The following is a 27,027-nucleotide window of genomic DNA, read 5'->3' as shown; positions in this document are numbered from 1 at the left end:
AACAGGGGAAAACATGGCACTGTAAAATAAGAGGCCTACATCATCACTGGGGCTGGAAACAAAAAAAAAGGTATCACTGTATCTTGTTTTTTAAAAGACTAAAACTTTTTTGGCACTTAAATGACACCAGATAGGAGGAGGATGGAACAGGAACTATTATTAGAAAGATGTGCATAAAAAAAGCAGTTTGACAAGCAACTTAATATTGGCATTAAAGGATGCCAGCTTGTTATAGGAGTAGAAGAAAAACACAGCCGTAGTCACATGTTTTTTCCATGGTCGAGTAAATTCCACCCACAGCTAAAAAGAGCCAAACATCTGAAAGATTGGGTGGAAAGTAATAAGTGGACCTTCAGATGAAATAGTCAACCCATCAAATTAGAGTCTGTCCTTAGTTTTGGCCATCATTTCTTGCATGTAGTAGAAATGCTTAAATACATACCACAGTGCTAGCAGCAAGTTATGTGTAGATCACAGGGCCCCTCTGGGCCAATGCCACAATACTTCATAGAGCACTGCAAGGAAAGGTGAGCCCAGCATGGAATATTATTATACAAATACAAATTATGGCAAAAACTATAAAAGAAACTGAAGTTATCATAACCCCAAAGGTACAAAGGAGCTTTTCTTCCATCCCTACCATGGATGTTTGCTGGGTTTTCATGAAGATGAATAGATAGATATTAGCAATTACCTTTTCAACAACACAAAACACAAAAATGGATAAAGAAACATGGAAGGCGTGGAAAGGGGCAGTGAAACAATGTAACTAAACAGTCTTTTGGGTGAAGAACTTATATTTGGAACGTGGAAAAAAATATTGTTATGTTATAGGTGGCCACTGTCGCTCAGCCCTGTAAAAGTTTTCTCCCAGGCAGCTGACAGCATCCATCATCCATCCATCTGTTACAAATGGCCCCAGCTCTGGTCTTAAGTGGTGCTACTATATGCAGCAGAGTGGAGCAATGCTCATTAAAAGACTACATTAAGGACTCTGCATCATTAAAACGTGTATTAGGATCACAGCAAAACTGCACTGATAACACTGGAAAGTGTTTAGCTGTAATCTGAGTGATGGAAGAACACCACATTCTTTTAGCACACAAAATTACAAAAAAATACATTTATGATCACTGATCAGCGAGTGCTCACAGAAGATAGGGTCAATGGCCATAAATAATGTCCTGATTACTATTTATCAGTCTACGGCAGATCCTCATCAAAACCTGGTAGCCACTGAGTCGTGTTAAACACAGCTCACAGACAGATTTTCCACAAGAAAGTCATTTTGTGAGCTATTTTGATTACTTGGATCAGAATATACTCTGTTGATGCAACATTTGCAGGTATTAGGCTCCAGTTGGGGGTCATGGGATAATATACCAGATGAATGGGGCTATAAAAGTGGGAAAATGGAACGTAAACGGTCTGCTTTTTTGTTAACTCATGGTATACAACAAGAACCAAACATGTCAGGAACAGGGAAAATAATGGGGTTGACAAAGCGTCAGGCTTCACACGAGAACCAGTACAGAAGCAATTAAACTATTGTAGAAATTAAAATTGTAAAAATTTCACTGTTAATTTGGCACACTCCGAGTATGAATTGTGCCTGATTTCATTTCTGAGGAGGTGCTGTGATCTCCCTGGCTTCCCTATGTGAACACTGATATCTTCAAATCAGTTCTAAATGTGGTGCATCAAAGTGTATTGAGCAAAGCATGATGGGTAAAGAGCCTGCGAGCACATACCAGCTATGACAAATTCAGCTTTGGTGGATACAAATTGAATTATTCAGACTCAAGAGGGTTTGGGTTGGATGGGAAAAAGATCATTGGTTTGTGTTCTCATGTCCATCCCTCATCCTGCGGGACAGTGACAACAGCAAAGGCAAAATGGAGGTCACCATCTATCACTCGCCGCGACATGCAATTAATCAGCATTTTTTTTTGTTTGATTGTGTGTGCACAGGAGAAAGCTATGGAGTGTCGAGGGCGGGAGAGGGGAGTTTTATTTCAGTACCAACCTGATCAATGTACCACATTAAATTTGTCAGACTCAGGGTGAGTAGTGAAAATCGAAGAAACAGCAGCAGCAAGGTCAAAAGAGCTCGACTACAGTACACCCTACTGTATGCAGTATAACACACCCACGGACTAGTGAAACTCTGATAAAATGGATGTGCTTAAAAACAGCTCTGAAGACTCTATGAGGATATCTACTCTGTTCAAACCTTGCCATTGTCCGATCTCAAGAGGCCAGGTTTTAATGCCTGTGTTCACCTGCCACTAACATAGATCTCAGTGTGCTTTCTAGCCAGTTCTTTGCTCTGTTTGCAATTAAACATCAACAGCATTTGGGGCACCGTTGTCATTGTTTTGATTTTTGAATGTTTTCTGTAACCTTGTTTGGGATTTTCTTCAGTTTCCTGCTTTATTTTGAAATCAGTTTTCTTGTTTATTTAAGTTTCACTTCCTGTCTTTGTCTGTTCCTACCTCCGTGGTTCCACTCACCTGTCTCGCATTGTGTCTTTTGTGTGCGTGCTCCATACCTCACTGGTCTGATCTGTGTCTCATTTGCCAATCAGCTCTAACGTGTGAGTGCATATATAATGGGTTGTGTGATGTTGCTCCTGTAGAGCTACCTCTGTTTTGTAACCAGCTTTTTGTTGTATCTCATTTTTCCATTTTATCCCATGTGGTTCCTGTTTTTTTTTGTTTTGCTTTTGGTTCTCGGACCACCTCGCTACTTAAGCCCCTTTCAGCTTTCGTCCAATGTGGTTTTCGACCCGGCAATCAACCCAGGATTTTATCGGCTCGGCTCGGCTTCGATGTGAACAGGAATTAGCGTTGAGCCACTAATTTACATGATGACGTTGATGTACCTGCCTGTCACATTCTGATTTTGGCACTGGCCAGCCTGTCAGACTGTGTCACTGTAGAAGCTCCAGGGCTACGAGCAGTTCAGAAAAAGAGCAAAGTGTTGGTCTACTTTTTGTCTATGTGTTGTTACATGATTGTGAATAGAAGTGCATAGGTACAGTAGCCCTATGTCACGTTTGGGAAATTGCACCAATTGGGGAATACATGTGTTGTTTATATACAGCTTGTATAGCGATATCCCACACTTTTTTTAACGATCATGGCAATGCACTGGCAGACCGTGAGATCCGCAAGCTGCTCTGCACACAAGGAGAAGAGGAGATTCAGTGGCAGATATTGGGCAGGATACAGTGGTTAACTCAAATATCAGCAGCCTTTTGAAAGAGTGGAGGTTTGACCGGTCCATTCTTCAGGTCATCAACAAACTGAAAGCGTTAAAAAAAATACACCACGCTGTCCATTGTTTACCTCACAGTGTACCATACTTAAATGTGTAATGATGATGTTGACACAATGACAAATGAGAGGAAGAAAAAACAGGCACGCAGCTCTCACAGCGGGAAGTCAGACCCAGGACTGCTGGTGATGTGAAAGCACACCAAAGGCCCAAAGGCGGATCTGAAAATCTTGTGTCGACCCAGTATTTTCAATGTGAAATGAGTATTAGCTAAAGCTCTTTTTGTTTCTTTGAGTCAGTAAGCATCAATTCATCCAGTGTTGCTTCCTCATATTTGTATCTTGCCTCATCAGGACAGTAGAAATTGTAACCGCTACAATCTTTAACTGATCCGGAACCATGGACAGCCCTGTTACTATTAATTGATCTCCTGCAGATTACAACTCCAACCCTGTGAGTTTCCATACATACTGTAATCCCTAGCAACAAAGGAAAATAAAGACACAGCTGATTACTGAGGAAATACATTTAACTCTGCCGGGCTCCAACATGAGCACATCAATAATTAACCACATGATGAAACGCAAAGAATTCATATTAAATACTTTGTTAATTCTTGTTTAGACTGATTTATTATTTAGTGAACAGCTGCAAGGACAGAATATTTTAAAAGGCTCTCATTACTAATGAACAGACATCACTTACGATGCTTTTTCTTTTTCATGCGACCATTTATAATAGTGGTTGTGTGTTGTTTTTTCGCTGAATGAATGAAGCAAGACTCAGCTGATTTAAGAGCACCCCTGATGAGTGGAAAGTCTTTAATGTGATTCGTTTGTGTTCACACTACCAAAGGAATGTAGACAAATGTGACCCAGACCACCTCCAAATGTGGTTGGAGATTGTATATCTCGAATGTGTCCTCAGTGCCTCCTGGGTGTGTTCACAGCTGCATTTAACCTGGTCATTTGTGATCAGATTCCCCAGGACAGATCTTAATGCAAGGTCTAAACATGCCTCTAGTTCTACTTAGTGCAACAAACTGTGCAATAACATACACGACACACAGCAACAACAGAGACGTAGGTGTGAGATCTAGTCATAATAAAGCCTCGACAGTCAGTTTCTTCAAGTTTTGTTTTGATTTTTTAGGGTAATGTTAAGAGCATGGCTAATGTTCAACATCATTTATACATTTATTTTAAAAATGCATTCTTGTGTTTAACGGATCAACATTGTCTTGTGACACAAATAAGGAACTCTCTCTTCAACAGTTCTGGATACTATGAATAACTTCCTGGAGTCTGAAAACACCTATACTTGTTAGGGGTTACATAGACTAGTCAATTTCACTGCTGTGTCATGACGCTCAAGCGTACATCAATATCATCAGGTGTGTATAAATATTTCACTTAAGATGAAGCCCACAATACCGTGACATGCAAAATATGTAAGTCAGTTCTAAAATACAACAAAAGTACGACTGCAATGGAATGCAAAGCCCATTTACAGCAGACAATTAGCAACTTCACCAAACACCTTGTGGTAACAGAGAGAAAGAGTCTGCACATCAACAATTTGTCCGTGAATTTTATTGTCAAAGTTATTAGACCGTAGACTGCTGCACACGCAGAGGGCTTCAAAGAAATTCTGCTGTAAAAACAAAAACAACAACAACAACAAAAAAAAAAAACGCTACACTACCTCTTCTACAATACGCTGTGGAGTACTATTAAAGGCTAGTGATGGTGCTGAGTTGCAGCCTGTTTCTTACAGGCTATACATTTCTGCAGGGCACATTATGTAGCTGAATGAGCTGTCTTTTGTCAGCACATGTATTCAGGTCAAGACTGTAGAGTTTATTGTTGCAAAGCATTACTTTCTACAGCATTTTTATTAATGACGTCATCATCGAGCAGCTGGTGTTGACTTGACCTTCGTCACATGATAGATGACATGAAAAAAATCCAAACCCCTAGTGCAACCCCTAGTTCTCATTAATGTTTCATTCCACAATGGAAACTTGGTTAGTTTTCTTAGTCTAGTTAAGTAGGCACGTAGAGTCAAATATTTAACTGTTTTGGGGTATTTTTTGTTTGTTCGCCTTTTTTTAATTAAGGCAGACACAAAGTCAGTTAAACTCAGGGAGAAAAAACACTTTTTTAAGTTAGTAATAGGTAGTAATAGTTTTTGATAGTACAGGATCAAAAAGCCTGTTGTTTCCTCCTCTTTATATATTTCTGTATATCAAGGGACCAATAAATCTGCTACTTGAGTTCAGTCTTTATTTATCTGTTTTGTGCATTCATCGATATGGTTATTAGCGTCTGTTATTGCCCACACTGCCATATTTAACACATTTCCTCGGATACAAATGGTGACACATGTTCTTGGTCGGTTCTTATTTAGGTTTTTTCCCTTTGAGGAGTTGAAGTTGTTGTAAAAGCAGTCGTGTTGTAGTATACTCCAACAAAGGGATCAGTAATTTAATTTTACCTAATCATTAATCGCATCATATCTTATTTTCTGCAGGACACAGACCAAGTGCTGCTAGAAAAAATAAACAGACACAGTCTGGTGTCAAAAGCTCCTCTCTGCAGCACACTGCAGATCATTCTGCCTTTGGTGCACATGAGTAACACATTTCTCTAGGGACGAACAAGAAAGTAGCCATTTGTATTCCGCCGGCCGCCCAGTCAGCGATGCTCCCTTTTTTTCTTTCTGTCTTTCTTTCTCTGGATGCCTCTACGGGGTCCATCTCACTAAAGAGGCGGAAATCAAACCACCATTTGAAAGGCCCCTCATATCCTAGCATCATTTGCTAGATTGGTTCGGCATTGTGAAGTCCGAAAGCTTTAGAATGGATTTTGCCTCTGAGAAGCCGGTGCCGTCTCAGTGAGATCAAAGAAACTGAGACTAGATGATCTGTGCAGTGTTTAAGACAGCTCTGAGGGCCCGCAGACGTGACTGGACTGCCTAGACTAGGTCAGAGGCCTCGGCAGAGGTGATGGATTCCATCAGCCCTGAGGTGAGAGGGATAAAATGCGATGGAAACCTGTTGACTGCTGAGTTGGCATTGAATCTAGTTGGGGTTGAGTTATTTGTGAATAATCATTAATGGCTGAATGCACATGATATCATGGCCACCTTCATGAGATAAGACTTCCTGTAAGTAACCTGATGGCTGTGCTTTTGCGGTGGTATATTTAAACTGAATGTACAATCCAGTTCATACATATTTTGACAGATGCACATTTTTATTGGGCATATTCAAGTTGACACCCATTCAGTCAGCTTCTTCAATTCTGAACTGCCTTTTTAAGTACTTTTTGGATAAATGCGTATCCATATATATTTAGCACAGTTTGATTTGCATAGGCAACTTTCATCTACAAGAAAATGTTGAAAAATTCTAGAAGATGAGTTCAAGTCATTGGACTGGAGATGGACGCAAAGCAAGTCAAGAATGGGCTCCATGTAAAGCAGGTGTCCGTGTTTTCACGTCAACAGTCAAGAGAAGATTTCTACAAGTTGACCAGACTGAAGCCAGACCAAAGCTCCATAATAAGCAAAATCTGAATGTTGTAGTGAGCATCATCAGGGAAGCATAATCAGACATACTAAGGAGTCCACTATCTAGTGAGTCTTGGATCAAGGTTGTTCCCATTTCTCTAAATCCATCTTTCCTTTCAGCTCACATTCCCCCTCTTCCCTCCAGCTTATGGAGGCTGTTTTAATCAAATGTATTTTACCTAGTAATTTATTCATGACAACCTACCCCAGTTTGCTGGAGGTGTGGCCCCAGGTTCACAAAGAGCCAATTGGAACACTACCTAATGAATAATGTAACTTGGAGACTCGGTTTACAGGCTGGTTCATACCACACAGGTAGCCAGTGTTGACTGGCCCCAACGTAGCTCGCATTAGCTGAGGAAACCAGACAGGCTAGTACGGAGACAGCACAGCCCCAAATAGAAGCCCAGTTCACGTTTCAAATCGATTTTCCCCACTCAGCGACTCACGCTCCGAGAAACTATGGTAATTGGCAACTCCATTGTGAGAAACAAGACTTCTCAAGACTGCTATACCCTCGATTAACACTTCCATATAAAGGTCTGATCAATCTTCATTAACAGCCTCTGTTCTGCATCCTTTTAAGGGTGATGTAATTATACCAGGCCTTCTTTTATCTTATGGAAGACCAGCAGTAAAATCGTTCCCTCCTTTTTTGCTAAAATCCTTGAAAGAGAAGCTGAAAATCAATTTTGTCCACATTTGCACCGGACTGGTTAGAATATTTTCAGTAGGGACTTACATCCTAACACAGAAACAGCTCTGGCAGAAGTCACCAACAGTCAGTCAATGGACTTTTTTCTGTACCTCTAATGCAAGGTCTTAGTACTTAGAGCATTTTTTCTTTCTATTTGAACAGATCTCATTTGCTCTCCTCTCTCCTCGTTTACTCTCCACTCATTTAAGTATCACTGTTGCGTTTCATTTTTGTATCTCAACATATGTCTTCTCGTTCTTGTACTGTAGCACTCTGCAAGTACAGTACTGTGTGTCTGCGTCTTGAGCAGTGTGTTTCTGATTTGCCCCATTAACTGCCACCCACCACTCTGTTTTTGGTGTGCTGTTTCTCAATGCTCACATTTTTCTCAGCGCTCTGTTCTCGTCCCAGCTGGTTGAGGTCACTGAATCTGGTCTTGTTGGTAGTTTCCAACTGTTAAAAGGGAACTTTCCCCATATCTGTCACCTAGTGTTTAGCACTGGTCTCCCTACTGATGTGATTACCCAATAGACCACCCAGTGGAGAAGGAAAGATTTTTTCTATCATATTCATTATTTGGCTAGCTGTCAGTAACTGCTGTAGATGGTTGGGTTGACTGTGAAGTACAGCTGGACTAGCTATTTCAATAGAGCAGCATCATATCCATTAAAGTCAATGCAGAGACGATTTTTTTAAGGTTTAAAAACCAGCAGCTGCTGCACACTGATCTGCCACAACATTGAAACCACTGACAGGAGAAGTAAATAACACTGACCAATGTTCTGATGGGAAACTTTTGAACCTGACATCCACGAGGATGTTACTTAGACATGTAGCACCTACACCAGACAAGGCACCCCAACCCCCTAGCAACAGCCAGGTTTACATGGAGACTTTTTTTCTCATTCTGACTGAAATCATTCTAATTGAGGTCAACTGTTCACATGTGAGGTGATCTATTCAGATCTGATGTTTACATGTGCCACTACTTTTAATCAGAACGGCTGTTTTACAGACGTGTGACATGCGCAGATTGATGACAATATCAGCAGTTGTTGTTATTGTTTGATTGTTAAAGCAACAGCTTGATTCAGCAAGTTTCTTCTTTTTAAACAGTTCAATAGTTCTGTTTTTCATGCCATCTAAGTATGCGATAACGTCTAGTTGTTATTAAAAGAAAGAACTATTATTAAAAACAAGCTGCGCATCACTGCGCATTTACGTCGAGACAGAGCATGCGCTGACAGAACGGAGCCTGATTCACCATTTACATGACTTTCGATCGGTTTGGGAAAGGGAATATTCTACCCTTTTGAAACCGAATTAAATTTCGGTTTGGGCCTGTACAGTGTTTATTCCGACTGAGGTGTTTATTTGGAGCATCGTCATTCAGTTTGGGCTTCCAAACCGATTGTAATCAGAATATTTGGCTCATCATTAACCCAGACATCCCCAGCAGGATGCAGCCTGACACAAACACACACACAAAAATGGTTTAGAAACAACTCAAAAAACATGAAGAACAGCACAAGGTGTTGACCTGAGGTGGCCATAATGTTACACCTGATTGATGTATATTGCAACAGTTCTGTTCATTAAAGTGATTAATGACAACTAGCATTCATATTTAGGTGAATATTCTGCGGAGTTAAATAATTGGGTTCCCCTTTGGACACTCAGTTTACAACGTTCCTGGACCGGGGCTAAGAATGTACTAATGTCATTTCCGCTGACACTGTTATCATAAATGACAAATATGATAGTTAAACATAATTTAATCAGTGGACAGGTATTAGCTTAAGTGGCTTTCACTCAGGCTGATGACTCTCATGAGTGAATATATAATATTTCGGCCGATTCCACATTTCATATGCAGAGCGCGGAGTGGAGACCGCATGGTTATACACTCCTTTAGTTCTCTCCTCTATAGGACTCAGCAGCTCAGTCAGGGCAAGCAGAGTGAATAATTGTTAACTGGTTTATTCATGAAAACAGAGAGGGGGCTTAGTCGCAGGTTCATGTCGGCAGATTAACCTCAATAAGACCTGAGGTAGAGACAACAGCTCAATGTCTAATGTAGCACATTTAAAAAAACAAGTGAAAGAGCCACTGCTTAGCTTAGCTGCAGAGGAGCGGATCAGATCATCACATTTATCAATAGATAACCACATAGATAACCAGATTAGAATGAAAACACTAATATTTACAGCATATTAAGTGCTATGTATATAAAATTAATACAATCACAACCAGTTTAACGCAACAACAATCAAGTTGTTGAATTGATGTGCCGCAGTTGTGCATCTCCAACCATTACTGCTGATTATTTCCATTATGTCCGTCATGCTTTTTCGTATCCACTCCATTCCAGCTTGCTTCTGGGTAATAGAACAAGCAATCACCTTTGTCATCATCATAGTTTTTCAGTAACTGCATCAAATTCAGTTTAGACATCTCACGTACACCATCAACTCCTCGTTCCACATTATCTGGATGAGCAGCAGAGCAGCGCTGAGGGCTCGGCGCGCTCACATGTGACACAAGACAGACAGACGAGCCACCTCCTTCCTCTGTTTATTCTGAAACCGAGCAGGAATGTCGGGAATGTCTTCCCTAGGGCCAGAAATGTGTACTTACAGCGCAATTAAAAATTCCAGTTCGTCTTCTTCTGAAAAAGTAACTAAATTTGATTTCGGCAATAAAAAAAAAGTAATAATAAAAAAGAAAATCCTTAACGGCGCTCATGTGGAATCATTAGACTCTGTGAATGCATTGTAAGTGCGCGATAATTATTAAACTGAGAACATCATATAATTACCAAATTAGCAAGAAATGAAAAGTGGGAGAGAGCACAAACTTATGGTATGGCAGAAGGGAAACACTCATCCCTGTCACTGTGACTTAAAGCACATCTTAAACATGTTGGGGGTGATTGCTTTAATTCCGAGCGTGAGATGAGAAGACTGGCATTGATCTTGAGTGTATGCACATGGAAATACAGTGATTTTCAGCTCTTTGCGTGAACTGTATCTGTTAAGAGCAATGTATTCATATCTTGAGCCTTGTTACTAAAAGTGTTTTGGAGAAGTTTACAGTCTGTAGTGCTCAGGACCCCATCTAAAAGTAGTCCCTCGATTTGGACAAGTGTACATATAAAAAAAAAAACAAAACGCATAAAAAAGAGCAGTGTTTGTTCTTATAAAACTGACAGTTTGGGGCAGGATGACAAAGCTATAAATAATCTAAATATTCTGTTTGTCATTTAAACTCAACTGGACTTCAGTCTGGTAACACTTTATGGATATTCAAATGGCTGCAAAATAATTTATTATGAGAAATTACAACCCATAGTTACTTTTCAAGCAGCCAATAGTGAACATACACTTTATTAGGCACCCCTGTTCAATTGCTTCTTAACACAAATAGCTAATCAGACAACTTGATCCATCAACAATGTCTTGCTGATGTGAGAATGGGCAGACTGGTTGGAGATGATAGACAGGCAACAGTAACTCAAATAACCACTCGTTACAACCAAGACGTCCAACACGTCCAAGAAGATGGGCTACAGCTGCAGAAGAGGGGAAACTCTCTCCGGAAACTGAGACTACAGTTCACACATGATCACCAAAATTTGACAATAGAAGATTGGAAAAATGTTTCCTGGTCTGACGAGTCTTGATTTCAGCTGTGACATGAAAGCATGGATTAATATAACTAGTTGCAGTTGCTTGGTGGAACATGTGTTTAGCTATCTCTTCAGAAAGACTGAAAGTAGGGGGAAAGAATGCTTTCTTGCAGAGAGTCTACAGTATGATATATCATCGGCACCTTCCTCTGGTAACTGGTAACCTGCTTTTTTATGATCATACTATTTGTGATCCTTCAAATATCTACATTTCACCTACATAGATTACGTTTCAGCTTCCTTTCTTCCTCTGTCGGCACAGGTCATGCGACTGTTCCTGAGTCATGATTCCTGGTCTTCTTTCTCCTGCTTCACACAATTCAAGTGTTGCTCCACTAACCTGCTGCTTACACCTTGCCTCCTGTGCAGACACTAATAGCGCAATTGCAGGTCAAATGTTACCACACCACATTATCATGCGATGGCGGTTGTTCCAAATGTCCACAGCTATTTCAAGCGTGAAAAATAATACAGAGGAAGCTCTGCAGGACACCGGGAGGATTCTTTCAGTCAGTTCTCATGCAGTCGGACTGCACTGTGTCAGCTGTCTGCGAGGACGGTGAGGCTACGCAGGCCCAGCTAACTGACAGGCTCCTCCAGTCATGTCCCCACAGGAAGAGAGAGCAGAGTCAGGCAGGAAGGAGAGGCTGGAGGAGGACGGGGTGGAGTACAGACACGGAGACCTGTCCTTGCTCGGTTTTCATCCAGCCCTAACTTCCCCAAAAAATAACCTCCGGAATGCGGTGCGGTGTATAATTAGCCCTGAGTGACAGTTAAATACCAGCACCACACTCGTGTACACAGCGCTGCCTCTGCTCGTCTTCACCGAGCAGGATTTTCAGGAGCACGCTGAATGGCTCCGGCCCCACAAGCTGAGAGCCTGAAGAGGATTTTTGACAACTCACCCACCCTCCCTCCTACTCCCCTCTTATCATTGTCGTCTTTGAGGAATGGAAGAGCGAGGGAGGGAGGGAGGGTGGGTGGGGGGCACGATGCCAGGGAGCCCCCCCCCCCCCCTCGTCAGACACAGCGGACGGGTACAAACGCTTGGCACGGTGTGGCAACAGATTTGCCAGCAGCCACTCTGGCAACGATTGACTCCGAAGGTTCAGTGAGAGGTGAAGTACCGCTCACCAGCAGCAAACACAACAACGCTCCACATACTGTAAAGCACACACGGCTGCAAGCTGCAAATATCAGCTGCACACCACAAGCCAAAAGACAAGGTACTTATTTGACAATCTTTTACACTATCCCTCTAAACCTCTTAAAAATCACACATTTATAGCACTGAATTGTGTGCAGCTACATTGCGGCTTTTCAATATTTTAAAGCAACCCTGAGAGATCTGGGTGATGTTCCACTTCCAGGGCAGTTCCTGCTCTCTTCTGTTTGCTGCAGGGTTGAATCGTCTTATCTGCTGAAATGGCACTTCAAGGGAGTTCATGAATTAACACCCAGCTGCAATTAATAGGATTCTATTAGACTTTAAAATAGACTGTGGTCTTGTTTTTGGCAAAAGCTGCAGGGAGGTTTCTGGATCGAATCATCTTAGGTAAATAATCCCCTCTTTGTAACCATCACGCGGCAGTTTACCTTTTAAAGGTCTTACGAAAAAAAGTTTTGTTCAGGTTCAATCACTGATGTAATAAGTGAAGTAATTATTGTTTCATTGCACCTCATTTTCTTACCTCTTTACTTCATCTCACAAGTACTTGAGCCCCACCCCTATTAGTCTGTTATATAGAGAGCTATTCTTTTCCAGACAACAGTTTTTATTTACAATATTTATAATTTTACAAAGTATGTATATTTCACTAGTAATAGTGTGTGTGTTTAGTATTTATATATCCTTCTTGTTTTTTCCGCTACTTCTGCTTAAAATGTTAAAATGAGTTTTGTAACTGTACTTTCTTGTACCTGTGTAAATGTCAATAAAAAATTATCCTAATCTATTCTTAAAATCAAGCTGGTCATGTTTTATATTTGCCAGCAGAACCCAAGGCCATTCAGTATTGGTCAGGGAAAAAAAAGCCTTAAAACTAAGTTGACTTTTATTGTAGAATCGTTTTGTTTGCTGTTTATGTACAGTTTGTTTTCAGTTCAATCTTCAATGTCCTCGGTTTGACTTTCCAAAAATGCAGCTAAGTCAGGCTTTTCTCCGCTTCCAACAACAACAGAAAAAAAATAAAAAAAATAACACAAAGTGTTCTGTTGTGTATTTGACCCATCTGCGGGCAGATGTTCCGTAACTTGTGAAGACGAGCAACTGTGAATATGTGAACAGAACTTTAATTTAAACTCTGACATGCCCTTGGCCTCTCTGGTGTATTTGACAATCAAGGCAAAGTTCAGAAAGTGTCAGGAAGTAGTGCCAGACAGGTTGGGGTTCAACAGAGGTTTAAACCCTGATAAAATCCTTGTTAGATTTAGTGACTTGACTCTCGGCTCAGGGCGGGAGAGGCAAGTGTGAGCCGAATGAGTTTCTTCATCTGTTGTTAACTAGACGTACTCGAGTGCAGCTCCTTGTGCTCGCGTACTTTCTGCATATGAAAAGGCAGCTCAGTCGCACAGCTAAGCGGGGAGCGTATGTGAGCTCCACTTTCTGACTCAGCTGCTTTAATTACCTTCAGAAAAGCCCAGAAATAAACTCATTAAGCGGGATGACAGAAGGGGAAACAGAAGTGACGGGGAAGTGAAATAAGGGCGAGAGAAATGATGGAGAAAATCATGGGCCACCATTAGAACCGCAGCATCAGGCTTCGCAGCCATTATGTCAAATATAAATCCACATTTCAGAAGGTGTGACAGCGACGGCTCGTCTATGTGGAGACAGCAGGTAAAGGTCACTGCTCAGCTGCAAAACTAACTTATAGGAACTTTAGAGTTTGTCGTTCGTGGTGCCGAATATTCGTTCCTGTACAAAATGAGGTGACAATAATCAAGTGTAAGCCACACGTGCTCCTTTAGGGTCCATGCCACTGGTTGGTTGGTTCAGGGTGAACACACTTTTGCAGAGGGATAGAGTTAAGTGGTACTGACAGGCTCACTTGACTATATCTGAAATCAGAAGTATAGTTTTTCCAAGTAGTCAAGCCGGAGGGTGGACTGAAAAGGGATGTGGGCAACTGAGGCATCGCCAATTTTTTATGTTTTTCTTCTGCACTTCTGATTCTGTAAAACTTTTTTGAGTACGAGGCCATTGAAGGACAGCACTGCAGTATTTACCAGACCTGGCTCCCAAGTAGGCAATGTTTCCCAGGACACTACTTTGTGAGTTGAAAGCATCAGGGTTGATGGAGCTGAGTGGTGTTCAGCTCTGAATGGTTGTTCTTTTAAATGATCTGATTCATGAATGACAAGCTAATACTTCACCATCATCAGAAGTACATCTTCATCTGTAGAGCTGTTGTCCCCAGAAACTTCCAAGATCAAGTAAAAGGCTGCTCTGCCCTAAAAATATAACCTAATTAGATCACTATTGTGTTATTATGACAGAGGTCTGCATTTTAGTAAGAGGTGAATCATCAAACAACTCAACACCAACTTACAGCAAATAACTTATGTTTATAACTTACCATTTATTTGCCATGCTCAAAATCAGTCTGCGTCCAAACCCCAAACATTAGTAGGTTTTGAATCAATCAGAGAAAAACTTCAGTCAAACCCAATAACTTATTTATGTGTCAACTTTGATTACTCAAGAACAATACCACTTAGAGTGACTCTGATTTTTATGATAGAAACCTCAGAGTTTTGGATTTCAAAAGAGACCAAGACCGTGCATGAGCTCCAAAATGTTCATGAACAGCATTCAATTTATTTGGGGTATGTCCTAAATAGGTCTTCTTTAGAAAAAAGCCTGAAATATTAAAAGGTTAATTACAACAGAATGTTCACTCACTATTTAATGCTATACCTTCAGGTTCATAGCCTTGTGTAGTTGGAATCTATTCTCAGCAGAATGTTAGTCTGGTGACACTCCATTTAAATTTCATTATGTGGCCGAATCAGGAAAAAAAATAATAACTCTGCACACACTTGGTAAATGGTCTTCTTTTTATATAGTGTCTTTCTACCTATTGATACTCAAAGCACAGACACATCTACCCATTCCCTCACACAAGCATGTGGCACTTTCCAGGGATCAAACTGCTAACCCTAACCCACTAACCCTAACCCGCTAACCCAGGGGTCTTCAGTGTTTTTCAGGCACGTGACCCCCAACCCTGATGGAGACATTAAGTAGGAACCCCCTACCAACTATATTAAACTCAACCTAGTGCTATTTATAAATGTACATTATTATTATCATGTTGCATTCAATATTAAGCTATCAAAATAATACACAGGTTCAAATGTTATTTTTTTTATTTCAAATGTGTGCAACAGAAGGTGGTCGTGCAACTGTCGGAAACACAGATTCAAGTAGTTTAGTTAGCATTAGTTAGATGTCTGACCCAGAGGACAAGCACTTACATATGACACGTATGGCTGCATTGCTTCATTGCTCTTCTGTCCGTCTGTCCGGAGGCCCACACAAATAATTTGCCTGTCCTGGCAGATCCATGCTAGAGAATAATCAGTTCCCAACAGAGGGTTTCCAGAATAACTTTCTACCGCAAAAGATTCGTAGATGAGAACGTCAGGCTTCCAAGCTATGGGTCCACCATCGCTACAAAATAATCACTGCAGTTCACTCATGTGTCAATTAGCATCTATTTCATTATGTGGCACTTTTTAGCCAAATCGGAGAACAACGATACCTCTGCACGCAGTTGGATAGTCAATCAGAGTCATCTTGTCGTAATCAAATTATGCTCCGCAGCGCTCAAATGACAGGTAGGGCTACCTTGCTTCATTACTCTTCTGTCTGTTACCGCATGAATTTCCCCTAGATTGCATTTGATTGATTTTCCTGATAGATCCTTGCTGGGGAATAATCAGTTCCCAGTGGAGTTGTTCCAGACTAACTTTCAGCCACAAAAGCCTTGTAGGTGAGAAAGTTCATCAGGCATCCAGGCTGTGACTTCCACCATTTCTATAAAATAATCACTCCATGTCTGAGTCTTCATTCTGACTTACTGATGTGTACTGTTCAAAAAAGTCCAAAAACTAGTGCAATCGAGTTATATTTAGCAAAATGTGACATGCCCTGAACTGAGGAGCCACACTCATGCAGAGAGCTGTGACGTTGTGAAATAACCACCGTGAGCCCGTAAACGCCTCCTGACCCATGAGCTCAGGGAGCAAGGACTGGCAAAGAGTACAGTTTGCCACAGCAGCAGGCCTGTGACAGACACATTACAGAGCATGATGATGCCAGAGTATTAAGTAACCAAGAGGATTATTCAAATGAGAATGAAGCCATTTGCATTGCAAATTAAAGCAGTATTTAAAGCACAGTAACGTGCCCTTCAAATAACTTCTGCCGCAGAGAAATCCCACTTCTCCTCCCTGTTAAAATAGTTATAAGAGTTAGGAAGCGCGGCACATGAAAGAGTCAGCGCTTCCACTGTGAGTGTCTCCATCGCACTGAATTATCGTCAGTTCAGCCCCCTCTCTTGGATACAGGACACTGTGTCATGATCATTTCACGGACACTTTTGTCCACATGTGATTAATACATGAAAATGACTGTGTTCATCCTGCAGCTAAATAGCTTAAAGAATCAATAAGAGACAAATTGCATGGGGCTAAAACTGTAAACGGAAGGTGTCAAGGAGATGCACGGCGATGCAGCGTCCCCGATGTGTGTTTGTGCGTGGGCCACTGTAGAGAGGATATGCCCTTGTTCATGCTAAAGATGGAAAATGAGAATGTGGATACACATATGCATACAGTGCATACAGTAAACGTCGAAGCCTGCGTCTTCTTATATAAATGAGGTGCTTCGAGGCAGGTCAGACGAAGTTTACAGATATGCATGTAACTGATCATACGGTATACAGTGTGCTGTCAGATCAGTGCTTATATTCATCATTGGGGTTGAGAAGTGGCAGCATCTATGAACTGATCCATGCGACGTATAGAGATTATAATAAATAAAAAGGCTCCAGTAATAACAACCAAATAAAACGTTTTCCCACAAGACAACTAAACCTCTCTAACACTAATTAGGCATCAGAATGACCTGGTTGTGGTTAAATATCATGTAAATATTCTATATTTACACAGTATGGTGCTAGTGAGGGTTTCTGTGTGTGTGGGATTCTTTAGCGGTTCAAACGAAGCGTTTATTTGTCCTTCTTGAAATTTATGGATGTAACCATTAGTATCTGTAATGACAACTGTCTAGGGGGAAATTGCAACAGTATTTAGATCCAATGCAATAAATAATAATAATAAGGAAACAGCCTCAGTGAATTACTGCTAATGCTGGACATCCATGTTGCACGGAATATTTTCGGAATATACCTCTAATGAAGGTATATTATATGCAGTATATGGAAAGGTTGGATTAGTAGTATATAATATTGTTCTTAAGGTTTGATTTGACACTATTTAGCATCCAGTATCGTGTACATATACATTGCACATGACGTGACATGCAGTCTTCAGAGCAATGCTGGCTTTTCATTCCAGTCCACATACACTGTATAAAAAATATAAAAACATACCTCAAATATTCTATGGTCTATCTCTATTGATCAGCCTATACCAAACAGAGGAATAAAAAGAGGAATGAGTCTGAAAGCAAAGTTGTTCCAACATTGTGGGCAACAGTGTACGAAACAGAGGCCTATTAAAAGCAGTGCTCTGCACACAGAAAAGAACCAGCCTACCCCAGCAGAACAACCGCCGCACATGAACATGAACATCACGAAACAAAAAAACATCCTGAGGCTCTCCGGTCTCAAACCATCAAGACAGCAAGCGTGGGTTTTTGCATTATTACAGTGAGTTTGGTCTGGTTGGTGGTCGGAGCTTGTAGGCCGTCGTAGCTGTCGGCTGTGTTTCAGGATACGGTGGACACTCGTAGATGACATGCTAATGGGTAGTGCGGCAACTATTAATCACCACCTAAAAAGAGACCACCGACAGACTGAGTGAATAACTGTATTTCAGCTTTAACGTCATCGATTAGGCAACCGCTCAAAACAAAGACGTTTGTGAAAAACGAGCCGATTTTCTTTTCTTCTCGTGTTATTGTTTCAGCACCCCACCCTTTCTCCTCCGTCGTCGCCAGCGACACAGCTCCTTATCTGTCTAATGAAGCATAGCAAACACCCTGATGCAATTTTTACATAAGGTTCATGGTAACAAATCAGTATGCCAGTTAAGTTCGGTCTTCCACTGAACAAGATATCTTTCATTCATTATTGATGTTGTGTGAGAGGAGCTTTCCCCTGAAGGCACACTAGGATTCCCATAGCCAGACTCGGCATCAAAGGCTTCTCTATAATCTTGTCTTCTCTTTTTCTCACCCCTTCGCTCCCTGACTTTTCACATTACACGGTCCATCTTACTCATTTACTGCTTCCCCTCGCCATATGTGTTTAATTATGCTATCACTTGTAGTAGATAATATGATAGTGGGTTGAGCAGTGCAACGGCTGCTATTTGTGATATCCTTATTAAGAGCTACTTTTCCATCCTTAAGCGCATTTATTGTGTGTGGATGCATTGTGCTTTAGAGCTTACACTGGCTCACACGTGCACTGATTCACTCATGTACATTAACGCACCACAACAGAGGCGTCCGTTCTTTAGGAAATTATTCGGGGGCTGTGTCTCATTTGACAGTTTCTTAAAGAGGATGCTCAGATTTAGAGTCTGTGGTCACGCCAAGATATCTGGCTTAGTTTGGGGTCTTTATCATTTGCGCCTGGAGCTGAGGACTGACTGAGGACTGATTTTCTGCAACATCCAATGACTCATTTGTTCGAAACACATACGGTACCAAGAGCTATGGGACAGGGTCGGATGGCGATCATTTTATATAAATAGGGCTGATGAGGAATGGACATGGTGAACTTCACAAGGTTGCCTGTGTCCCTCAGATAGGATTAAAATAAGTTCATCAAGGCCCAGATTTCTAGTTTGTCTAATAAGATGTTGTGGTGGACCTTGGTGATTTCGGAGAATATATAAAAGAGTTTATGGGTTCATGTAATGTCCTGTCCTTGCCTCTACAGGAAAAGTATGCATAAAGCAACATTTAATACTTAGCTATAGGAAGCCAGACCAACTTCCATACATGGTAATTTTTTGCGGTAGAAATTGGTTTGGAACCACTCTACTGAGGATTGATCGTGCTCCAGCAAATATCTGCCGGGACAATCCAATCGTCTTACTTTGCTTTGTGTGGTCCTGGACAGAAGAGTAGCAGCGACGTAGTCACACATCATGGAGTTGAATTTTATCACTACAAAACTTCGGCCACTGGAGGAGCGAGATGTTTAGAGCCTGCTATCACACAATTAAGAGCACCAGAGGAAGTCGCTTTCAGATACTTCGTTGTTGTCACTGTAGGATTATTCAATTACATTCAGAGGGACTTTTTTTTCTCCTTTTCTGTTGGAACATGCCCCATAATGAAATTCCAACTGAGTCTGACTACACCAGACATCTATCACAAGCAGTAGCTTAGATGCTACTCTGACAGTTAGGAATTACATTTCTTAGAGCAACAAGGACATGTGTACCCTCAATGTCTAAAAAAATGTCTTCATCTTTACACTTTAATCATCAGGACATGAGCAGTTCACTGACCTATTCAACTTTGGGTTAAAGTTGTCATTTACTCTCTGTTACGTAGAACGTGAACAATATTTGGCTTTGCTGAAGAAGAAAACTCTTAATCGTGACTAATATGATTGCACCAGCAACACCAGAGTTTGGAGTTCCATTCCCTTGAGCAAGGAACAGACGTTGCCAGGGTCTCTATCTTGGTATGCCGGGAGAGGGAACGTCTCTAAACAGTTCCTCTGCACAGCTGTACACAACCAGCCGCATGTATTCATCATTAAAAGCAATTGCAGTCAATCTCTATGTGCCACAATGTTTAGCTTCCTGACACCTTTGTTCCTCCCCTTCATCTTGAGGTGCGTGGAAGATCTGTCACTCCCTCCACCCCAGTGAACGTTCTGGGAGCCTACGTGACTGCTTCAGGAGGTAAACAAAAAAGAATAACCAGGAGAGGAGATGCAGTCCTCCCAGGATAAATGATACGATACTGCATGGACACTAGAGATTGGATTGATTATACAACAACAAGGTCAGGGCTGTTTCAGTGTCTGGCACTGGTGTGTGAGTGTGTGCACTTGTGTGAACGAGTGGGTATCGCTTTGAATATCAGTAGGTAGAAAGGTATAATATAAATACAAGTCTATTTACGGATTGCCATGTGTATAATACCCCAACAAAGAGCAGCTAGTCCTAAAAGAACTGCACTGGTCTGGGTCTCAGTGAGGAGGGATCTCCAAGTTACAGTCACCGGTATATCTGAATACTGTCTGCTCTCTTTATCCTTAAGCTTGGAGATGATATCCAGTCCTTCAGAGTTAACTCCACATGAAGTCATGAGACAGTCTCATGATACATACACCGATCAGGCATATCATTATGACCACTGAAAGAAGAAGTAAATCACATTCATCATCTTGTGACAATCCAATGTTCAGCTGAAAAACTTTTGTGGATGTTATTTGGATGTGTAACACCCTTCTAGACCAGACCAGACACCCCTGCCCATAGCAATGACATTCCTTGACGACAGCAGCCATCCCCAGCAGGATGCAGCCTGACACAGACACAAAAGCAGTTTAGGAGCAACTCAAAAAACATGAAGAACAGCACAAGGTGTTGACCTGGCCTCTAAATTCACCAGATCCCAAACTGATCAAGTATCTGTGGGATGATCCACAGATGCCCCTCCCCTAAACCCATAGGACCCAAAGACCCCCACTAACAACACCCTGTTGTCAGACACCACAAGACGCCCTCAGAAGGCCCATGTCCATTCTCTGATGAGACACAAGTGATTTGGAGGCACAGGAGACCTACACAATATTAGGAAGGTGGTCATAATGTTATGCCTGATTGGTTTATGTTATTAGTGTCAAATTAATCTGTTTACCTTGAAGAAAAACACGCAATTCCCAACAAACAAGTGGAACAAGCACTTCTAAACTTCAGCTTGAACTACAATAAATAGAAATAGCATAACATTACAGTGTGTTACGGTGTATCCATTATTTATTTTTTTGGTATATAAAATATACAAAGTATTCATATATTCATACAATTTACTGAAACACTCAAGCTGTACGTTAACATAATGCTTCAATCAAATATTAAAATTTCACCAACGGACTTGTCTGCTTTTCTCTACACTGTTCTAGACTTGTTCTAAAACAAACTTGTAGCTCTGATGGTATATTTCTGTTGGGCCCAAATACCCCCCATCCCCTCATAGCAGGTTAATGTGGACATGAAAAGACATTTGAAGGCGATGCTCGGTGGCAGCGCAGGGAGGAAAACTCCTGCACCGCAATAAGGCTGAATGTGTTTCTCTAACGAGGTTTGAGTTTCATCTTCAAGAGACTTAAATGGGATGAGACAGAGAGGCAGCAGCAACTCTTTGAGCGTGCGCTGAGCATCTCTGGCTGCAGCGAGCTGCCCTTCAGAATGTCACACAGCCTCCTGATAGATCTCCTCTTATCCCTGAGAGCATTTTGCCACCTGCTGACTGTTAGTGGCAATCACATTTCTAATCTCATTTTAGCCTTGCTCATATTTGTGCACCAGTGTAAATTGTGTCATTCCTGATTGAAAATATTTGAAAGACAAGAGAAATGCAAAGAGGCAGCGTTTTGCTCAACTTTGACGAGAGGTTTGAAAGATACAGAAGAAGGAAAGGGAGGCTCAAATGTGGGTAATGTAATTCTACAGAAAATGAAAATGTATGGACTGATTAAAATACCTTGATTTGGGTGCAAGGCTCAACATGAAAGCACTGAAGAAACATCGCTGATGGAATTAAGCATATTATTAATACACGCTCACTTCAGGCTATTGCATCTCTGAGGTTCATGCTTTGATATCTTCCTAAGTCATTAATATTGCATCATGTAGCTGAAGTCTTAATCACAGGCTCCGCCACTTTACTGTTTTAAAGCCCTGTACTTTTTCTTTTTTCTTCTTCTTTTTTCATCCAGGGTCTGAAATGCCTCTCAGAAACAAGTTGCAGGCAATATCAACCCAGACATCATTCAGAGCTCTCTCTGACTTTGAGGCTCCCGGTGGCAGGGTGTCATTCTGCCCCGGCTCTGATGGCATTTCACGGCGGACAATGCCGCCGCGCGCATACAAGTGGGTTAATTAAAAGATTCATAAGTCAATCAGAGAACATTAACATACCGGGGAGCGGTTTCAATGCGCGGGGTTCGGCGAGAGAAAACATCAAAGGGTTTAAACTGCAGGCATGAAAAGCATGGGAAATGAGCTTTCAAAAGGAGCTGCGCCGCGCCACAGCCTGCAGGAGGAGAGGAGCCTCTCACTGACTCTCAGGTACCGAGAGCCTCCAATCAAGCCCTCCAGCCCCCACAGGCTGCAGGAGGAGAGGAGCAGAAGAAGACCTCAGACAATTACGTCTTGTTTTATTTATTTATTTAACCATCCCCTCTTCTCTCTTTGTGGACGAGTTGGCACCCAGCTTTGATGCATTAAGTCAGAGTTACCTGTGCAGCTGGACATGAATAAATGCATCCTCAGCTCTCCCTTTTATTATTATTTAAAACAAGCATGAATACCTACACCTGCACCCGAGCACTTTGACACCTTATGACATTGCATGGGCAGAGTGGGAGCGCTGTTTGATGGGAGTGTGCGTGCCGGATGGCGGCTGCGTCGCACGCCTCCATGCCAAAGTCCTATAGAGGAGATTAAACCCGCGATGGTTCCCACTTTCGCACCGGTCAGCTGGTCGCAACAGGTAAAGGGCAGCCACATTCCCAACCGTCGCCACCGCCGCCATGAGCATCGCGGGACATAAAGTGTGATTCAAAGACAAAAATCACCACGAGCAAATGCACACTAAAAGACAGGGAGGATCACTGCTCGCTTCCCGGACGCGCCAAAACAAACCAGTCAGGTGCCTGGATGCAAGAACCCCCCTGGTCAGCCTCTGACCCACTCCGCTTATCAATGAGCTGCAGCAGATAGCACAACAATACGTACAACTTCTCCGACACTTTTAATTCAGTCTTTCTTTCTTTTTTTCTCACGTATTTCGAATCACCCGTTGCAGAATTGCACCCAGGCACGAAAAAAGCGTGGAGAAACTTACCCGCACGCCTCGCCTGGTCTTGGCATCTTCATTTCAAATGTGCATCCCGTAGTTGAAGCACCTCGCCCTCAGCAGTTAAACCTTTGCCCCGACGCAGCCGAGCGGAGAGGAGTGCCGCTGTTATTCCTCTTTGGGGAGGTGAGGTGAAGTCCTTTTGGCACAGGACACCCGACCCGGCGCGCAGCCGCCGCTCACAGACGGAGCTCTTTATTATTTCTAACGGGCGCGCTACCGCAACATGGCAACACGGGGTCTAACCCAGCGTGATGTGAACGCTCGTTAAGCTGACACCGTTAACCACATGACACGAGCGTTTAGGTGGCGCTCATACCCACGGAGCACAGTTCACCCTCATTAATGACTTCAGCGGGGCACCGTTAAGCGATTGCTGAATGGATCCGCGAGATCCGTTCCAGATTCCTGGATTTATAAAATCCTTAACATGTGAAGAGGGTAAAGAAGTCACTTTTTCACCGTGGTCTACATCTTAATGAAAGGAAGTTAAAGCTTGTTATTTGTTTCTGGGATTATACTTTTTTTAGTGTTTGTTGGATGATGAATTATAAAGTTGGTCTTTAAAATTCATGACATGTCTTTATTTATGTTGCATCCATACCCTGAATATTGCGGCAATTTAAAAGGACAGCCTCACAAGGGAAACCTACACAATATTAGTCATAATGTTATGAATGAGTATATACCATGTGCAATGAAATTAAAGTTGAATCTAATCTAATCAGAAAACTATAGAAAACTACTTTAATGGTCATACTTTCTCAACAAATGCATTGTGTCTAGAGGACCACAGCAATTATTTGATTTTTTTGTTTGTGTGTTCATTCCACTGAGAAAGCCTCCCCCCTCTTGAGCAGTTAGGTACTCAGCCCCTCAGCCCCTGAGCTGATGACCTCTGATCTTCGTGTCCAGAAGCTCAAGGGTCTAGTAAATTACAGACATAGACGCTTTAACTTGCTTGGATGAAACAGACAGAGCCGGTGACTGTTCAGTAAATGCTTGATTATGCATGATTATGAGATGCCCCACGTGGAATGAACCTGAGACGTAATGGCACAATGAGCTGACTCACACTGCTTGGCGCAGCATTTAGTACTCAGTGGACTTTTATTTTTGCCCTCAGCTGAAAATGTGGTTTCATCTGATTAGACGCCTCTTCTTCCATTTTTCTGCACACCGTGTGAGAGCAGTGACACTAGTCAGAGAAATGGATTAAACAGTTTGACTTGCTTCTCATGTGTTTATCTGAAAAAAAAGTCTTTTTGTTGCAAAAGTGCACATAAGAAGATTAAGTAGTTTTGTTACACATTCAATAAACACTAATAAACACATCCTAACTGTTTGTATCACCCATCCATATTCTTGATCTGCAAGATAAGGATCTATGAGAAGTACGACCACATGGTTTAAACTAAACATTGTGTTGTACTGTACTACATGTAAGACAGAGACTATTACATCAAACTCACAGTCTCTGTCATGAGCAGCTCTAAACTAGCCTTAAGTGATTTCCTCTATTCATCGCTTGTATCCCCATTAGGGGTGAAGCTGGGAGCTCCTGGAGGCATGCTGCCCTGCAAACAAATTATATGTAAAAGGAAGAGAATGAAAATATTTTTATTCACCTGAACTAGAGCTCTTATTAATGCTATTAGAAAATGTAGGTTCACATGGCCTCCTGTGTGGTGGCCTGAAATACGGTTAATCCTGTATGGTCATGAAGAGGAGTTCATATATAGCAGAAGAGAAGCTTCAGTCAACAATTTAAACAACAGGTGATCTAGTATAAACATTGGAGACACTGCTACCTCTCATGTTCAATACTGTTCAAAATTCTTGATGTGGAAAAAAAATGCTGTAAACTAAGAAAGCTTTCAAAAATATAAATAATGATTGTTTAGTTTTATCAATTTACAAAATGCAAAGTGAGTGAACAAAAGAAAAATCTAAGACACATGAGTATTTGGTGTTACTACCCTTTGCCTTCAAACCAGCATCAGTCCTTATAGGTACACGTGCATAAAGTCAGGGACTTTGTAGGATCGTAGACGCAGTGGTCGACCAAAGAAAGTTAGTGCAGCAGATGAAAAACACATCAAAATGATTTTCCTTCGAAATTGGAAAATGTCCTGCAGAGCCATCAGCTCAGAACTGGCAGATATGGAAGAGTTGCAAGCAAACATCCATCCCTCTGACATGGAAACAAGGACAAGCAACTCAACTATGCACAAAAGGATAGGAACTAAGGTGCAGAAAGATGGCAGAAATATTTGGCTGTAGCAGAAGGCAGTTTGTACCTGGGGAGTGGTACAATAATGAGTGTCTGCAGGCAACAGTGAAGCATGGCGGAGGTTCCTTACAAGTTTGGTGCTACATGTCTGCAGATGGAGTTGGGGATTTGGTCAGGATTAATGGTCCTCAATGCTGAGAAATACAGCCAGATACTTATCCATAATGCAATACCATCAGGGAGGTATATGATTGGCCCCAAATTTATTCTGCAGCAGGACAAACACCCCAAACACACAGCCAAGGTCATTAAGAACTATCCTCAGAGTAAAGAAGAACAAGAAGTTCCCCACAGAGCCCTGATCTCAACATCATGGATTGTGTCTTACACGAAGAGACAGAAGGATTTGAGGAAGCCTGCATCCACAGAAAATCTGTGGTTAGTTCTCCAAGATGTTCAGCCGAGTTCCTTCAAAAACTGTGTGCAAGTACCTAGAAGAACTCATGCTGTCTTGAAGGCAATGGGTGATCACATCACAAACATTGATGTGAATTAGATTTCTCTACTAAACATTCACTGCATTTTGTTACTTGGTGAAAATAAACTGTTAACACTTCAGTCTTTGAAAGCATTTCAAAGTAGTTTACAGCATTTTTCCACACCTGCCTAAGACTTTTGCGCAGTGCTGTATGTCTTGAATGTAGCACCATTCAAAACAAACCAATGTCATTCAAAGCTCTTTACATTTTTATTGACAAAAATACGTATAAAAAGCGAAACAAGAAAAGGGACATGGAGACTAGTGCACACTGTATCAGAAAAAACATGAATAAAATATGAAAACTGTGAATGAAGTAAAATGCAGGATAAAAATACAGAATAAAATATAGAAAATACTCAAAATACAATGCAAGAGATAAAAAAGTGATTAAAAAAGAAGAATGTGAAACTGTAGAATAATAAAATAACTATAAGACTGTGATATAAAAGCCAGATTGAAGAGATTGGTTTTTAGCCCACGTTTAAAACTGTCAGTGTTTGTGACTCCTCTCAGATCCACCAGCAGGCTGTTCCACAGTTCTTGAGCGTCGTGGCTGAAAGCAGCATCACCAAATGTTTTTGTTCTACTCTGTGAAACAGAGACGAGAAGAGCCAGGGGATCTTTCTGGTTCATACAGTAAAAGCATCTCTGAGATATTATCCGATGCAAGTGCGTTAAAAACTAATAAAAGAACTTTAATATCAGTAGGAAA

At 41.5% G+C, this 27,027-nt stretch overlaps 1 protein-coding gene across 1 annotated transcript in view; it reads right to left on the bottom strand.

Annotated features, from left to right (window-relative positions):
- LOC125020228 (retinoic acid receptor beta-like) overlaps nt 1–23,898 on the bottom strand; it is a 166,909-nt gene extending 143,011 nt beyond the window's left edge. Inside the window, exon 1 of the mRNA XM_047605548.1 lies at nt 23,530–23,898. The gene's annotated coding sequence lies outside the window, so the exon portion shown is untranslated. The remainder of the gene's footprint in view (nt 1–23,529) is intronic.
- Between the last annotated feature and the right edge of the window lie 3,129 nt (nt 23,899–27,027).

This window comes from Mugil cephalus, chromosome 14 (genome assembly GCF_022458985.1).
Source record: "Mugil cephalus isolate CIBA_MC_2020 chromosome 14, CIBA_Mcephalus_1.1, whole genome shotgun sequence".
NCBI classification, from domain to species: domain Eukaryota; kingdom Metazoa; phylum Chordata; class Actinopteri; order Mugiliformes; family Mugilidae; genus Mugil; species Mugil cephalus.
The sequence above is the reverse complement of the archived record's forward strand: the minus strand, read 5'-3'. Positions and strand labels throughout refer to the sequence as shown.